At 40.4% G+C, this 5141-nt stretch overlaps 1 pseudogene; it reads right to left on the bottom strand.

The window, feature by feature from the left end:
- Positions 1 to 222: 222 nt before the first annotated feature.
- Positions 223 to 468, bottom strand: LOC141415704 (calcium/calmodulin-dependent protein kinase II inhibitor 1 pseudogene; annotated as a pseudogene).
- Positions 469 to 5141: the final 4673 nt, after the last annotated feature.

Below are 5141 nucleotides of genomic sequence, written 5' to 3' on the forward strand. Positions count from 1 at the left end.
TTTAATTTTTGCTGAGGAGCCCAGAACCTTCCCCTTCTCCTCCCCCAGCCTCACCTGTCTCTTGGCCTGACATGAGATACAGCTTGTTGATTTCATCCTGGGTAGGGAGCTAAGTTTCAAAGCGCTGTCTCTTTTTCATGTCTTTGTTTGTTTTGTTTTTGTGAACAGTTATCACCCGCCACTGTTCTCCTTCTTTCTCTTAATCCATTGTCTTCGTGAGGTTTAGACCCCAGGAGATGCCTTGTCCTTCACATCCTTCAGGACGTCGTCAATCCCATCGTCTTAAATAACAACCGGTTGCTCTGGCCGATCGGGCCCAGCTTGGGCGGCTGCTTGTTCTTCCAGGCACTGAAGAAACTTCTTCAGTGTTGTTGGTGTCCTGCAGGTGGCATGAGAAGATGTGGCCCCATCCCCGCCTTCGCCTTAGGGGCTCAGCTTCTCCTCGCCTTAGGGCAGCCGCTCTGACATGGGCACGTCCAGGGCTCCAAGGCGGCACCTCCTCCGCCCACATCCCCGCCCTCAGCGGACAGGGTGAGCAGCGCTGGGGCCGGGGGCGCTGGCCTGGGAGGGGACACCGCTAGGGCAGGAGCGTGCAGCCCGCGCCAGCGACCCAGTGAGCGTCCGCAGCTGTGCTGCTCGGGCTCCACGCAAAGCGGCCACTGCCCAGGCAGCAGCGAATGGGACTCACATCCTCCGCGCTGTAGGCGCTGGGCGGGGGCCTGGGTGGGGGGGTTGTCCCTGCGAGCCACAGGGTGCTGGACCCGGGGGAACAGGTGGCCTGGTCCAGCCGGCTCACTGCCAGCTGGGAGCCACCGGGCTGCGAGGGGCGGAGGGGAAGGGGAGCTAGAGAAGAGGGAGAGCAGCGGGGAGGGAACCAGGGGGGAGAATGGGAGGAATCCAAGAGGGAGGGATGGAGGGAGGGAGACAGAAAGATGGGGAGCAGTAGAAGGAAGAGAGGGAGAGAGGAGGAGAGAGAAAGGAGCAAAGGGGGGAACCTAGATTGGCGAGGCGGAGGGAGGGAAAGGGACAGGAGGGGAGGACAAGAGAGTTGGAGAGGGAAGAAGGAGAAAGAGAGAGGTGGGAGAGGGAGAGCAGCAGCCAGCCAGCCAATAATAGAAGTTGCAGTTTCCTTGGTAAGGATGGTATGCATTTAAAAAAGCTAAAATTGTCAGAAGTTATATTTCCTTTCTGTTGTCTTTTGTCTTCCTTTGTCTCTCTTTCTTCTTTCCTGAGCTCTATTTCTTTTCCTTTTTCTTCCTTTCTTCCCCTCACCTGTATCCTTTATCTTTCTCTCCATTTCTTTCTTTCTTTTCCTTCTTTCCTCCCCTCCTTCCTGTTTCTTTTTTGCTTTATTTCTACTTCTCTCTTTCTATATATATATATAATTTTTATAGCAAGCCCTCAATATGTTGCATATATTATCCAGGTTGGCCTGGAACTGCTAATTCTTCTGCCTCAGTCTCACAGCAGTTGTGACTATAGGCTCAAAAACTTTTCTCCGCCCCGAATCAAAAACAAAAAGAAACACATGCTCGCGAGCGCGTGCACACACACACACACACACACACACACACACACACACACACACACACACACACACAAACAGCAGAGATCATGAGAGGGTGGCTATTTAACTGCAAAATCTTATTAAAACCACTAATGCCTGTCTGGATATCAAAAAATGCTAAGGAATAGCAAATGATTCTACTGTCATTTGAATAATATCTAATAAAATCTAAAATTGATGAAACAATTAAATCCGTTTTAGCCTTGCAAAAAAAATCCACTGAATTTATGAGTAAAGAAGTAACACTATCCTACTATTTGATGAGGTAAAATTTTAAGAAAAACACACCACCACAATTATTTTAGAAAGCCATACTTAAAATTCTTGATACACATTTAATGAGATTTGCTTAATAACTACAAATACTTACTTCTTCAGAAAATACTAAGTATTTGTTGTGACACACTACTAGTGACTACTAGTGACTTAATAATTAACCACTCAAGAATTATTAGGCAACCCTTCCAATTATTTTTATATAATCAAAGTAAAAAGGAAATTTGCATTTTGGCTACTTCATTTTATACATTATTCTTAGGTCTTTGTAAGGTATAAAACTTAGAAAATCATTCTCAATTAATATTCTCATTAGATTTAAATGACTCAAACTACAAATAATAGTAATTAATCACTGTCAGTATTTTAAAAAGTTAAATCTCTGGAAATTTTATTTCTGTGTCAATAAGAAAATGACCTGGTCACACTAACTGTCCAAAAATATTTGGAAAAACTAAATATTCTTTGTTAAATAGCATGTTGTAAGAAATATGTTCAATACTCTTATTTTTAAGAAAAATAGCACAAGAATCTAGTATTCACAAGGAATCTAAATGAAAACTCACAAATGGTGGGCAAAATCCTGTCATCTTTCATCACAGTACAGCATAGATCCACTGTTAGTACACATAACCAAATATGTTTACAACGGAAGTGTGAACAAGTCCTAACTACTGTGCATCACTGATGAGTTTCACTGTATTTGAGTAGATACAGCAGATGGACAGACATCCTGTTTCAAAGGGAAATGGCATCAGATCTCCAAATAATGAATACACAAATACAAAGATAAGATCTCTAAATAATGAATACACAAATACAAAGATAAACCACTGGGGCCATTAAAAAACAAAGCTTAAGATGTGATGTAAACACATCTGATTAGTCCTCTCTGTAAGCCACTTTCCACTGCTGTATGAGAGTACCGTTTTATCATTCTTTAAAAATGACCCTTATTCTACCCTTCTGCACACTGTAATTTCACTGTACCTTCTTAACCATGATGTAATCTTCAACTTCCTTTGAAGAGCTTGATGAGTTGTGTGTGATCAGGATTTCTCCAGGAAATCGCCTTGTGGAGTTTCCAGCAGCCAATTGTCACCTTCCTCACCATGGATGCTCACAGGGTCTGAGTCCAGGCTGCAGGTGAAGGACCACTGCAGCTGAATCCCTTGCCTTCCTTGAGCCACTACCCAGCATTGCCTGTCATCAGGCTCTGCCCCTTGTACCCCAGCCACCCTGAGTTTACTTGCGTTTTTTTTTATCTTCACTTTTTTCTGCTTTTTGTGGTTTTAGTTGAGCATTTAAACATTTTGCATTATTTCATTTTCTTCTCTTTCTTGGCATATTGATTATACTTTATGGAAACTTTAGTGTCCACTTCCACAGACACTCACAGATACCCACAAACATACACAAATATGTGTGTATTCAAAATCCAATTTAAAACAGTCCTGCACAGCTTTACAGTTTCTAGATTTGTAACCAAATATTCCAAGTTTCTTCCTCCCTTTTCTTACAACATTTTGGTAAAACATTTTGACTACCATATGCTAATATGCTGTATTGTTGTTTTTGGACAGTTACATATTAGATGAGGACAAAAAAATAAGATTTTAGTTTTAACCTTCATTAAATTCTTTATCTAATGTTTTTTCTTCTTTACATAGATGCAAGTTTCTTAATTAAAATTTTCCTTCTTTCTGAAAATCTCCTTTAAAATTTCTTGCACTTCAGGTGCTAGTAGCTCATGCCTATAATCCCAGCTACTCAGAAGGCAGAGATCAGGAGGATTGCAGTTGGAAGCCAGCCTGGGAAAATAGTTCATGATACACTATGTAAAAAATACACAAGATAAAAAAGGTCTGCCAGAGTGGATCAAGTGGTAAAGTAACTGCCTACCAAGCATGAGATCCTGAGTTCAAGCCCCAGTACCACCAAAAAAAATTACTTGCAGTATAAAACTATTTACAATGAATTTACCTACTTCATTTTTTATGAGAAATATCTGTGTTTCTCATTTTCTTTTGAAGGGAAATTTCACTACACTTTTGAAGGGTAATTTCACTAGATTCAAAATCATGGGGTGATTTAAGTATTTTGCCCCACCCTCTTCTTGTGGTTTGGTGTCTGCCATTAATTTTGGAAAACAGTCAATATTATTTTAAAAAATGTGTTGGCTTTTTTTCATCTTTCTTCATTTTCTGTTATTCTCGTCAAGTATGTTATATTCTTCTCAATTGTCACACGGTTCTTTGGTCTTCTGGTTCTTTCTTTTTTAGATTTTTCTTTGTATTTCCATTTGGAAAATTTCCATTGATCCATCGTTAAGAATATTCTACTCCTGACTGTGCTCCATTTACTGATAAATATTATTATTTTTTTTCTACAATATTTTGACTCTTACATTTTAAGTCTTTATTAGAATCCTCATCTTTCTCCTTGAATTATTGATGTATAATACCCTGACCAGATTTTCCAGTAGACCTTTAACAGAGTAATCATGGGTGTTTTAAATTCATGGTCTGGTAATTTCCTCCTCTGGGTCAGGCTATTTCCTACTGTAGTAGACCTTTGCTGTGAAGAATGAAAGCTCTTGCCTTATTTCACAGGTTGGATTATTCTCAACTCTGCTCTCAGACCATTCTGGGCCTTCTTGACATAAAGCCTTCAAAATTCTAGGGCTCTCAGTGGCCTCCAAGAGTTTTTATCATCTCAAGTTAGTCCGCTCAGCTTAGTAAAGGTTCTTTATTCAGTGGGTGTACTGAAAGAAAATCAGTATATATTGAACAAGTTGCAAATGAAGAATAAGGCATAACAAATTTTATGAAGAATGAGATCTAGTCATAGAACACCACCAATCAAAGAATCGATTCTCTCTTGCCAATGGTAGTTACCATTTGTCCTAGGAAAATCTCATCCCCGATGGCACATTTGGAAAACAATGAATAAATTAATTATTGGTATCAGGAACTCCTACAAACCAATTTGTCCAGGCAATGGGCATTTTCTGACTTGAGAAAACAGCTGTCATCTTAGGACAAGAAATTTTTCACATGGACAAACTGCTGACATATCAAGCAACTGTTCTCAAGACACACATTAAGGGTTTTGTCTTCTGTACCCGAAACCAAAGCTATTAAATGAGATTTACCAAAACTCAGTCACATGCAGGCTTGACCATCATCATCTTAAGTCACTGGAGTTCTGATTCAGTTCCTCCCAAGAAATCTGCCTCTGACCAATAACAAGATGCAACATGGTGTTCATCCTTATTGCACAAAGTATAATTGGTTAA

The sequence above is a fragment of the Castor canadensis genome, chromosome 13, assembly GCF_047511655.1.
Source record: "Castor canadensis chromosome 13, mCasCan1.hap1v2, whole genome shotgun sequence".
Lineage (NCBI taxonomy): Eukaryota > Metazoa > Chordata > Mammalia > Rodentia > Castoridae > Castor > Castor canadensis.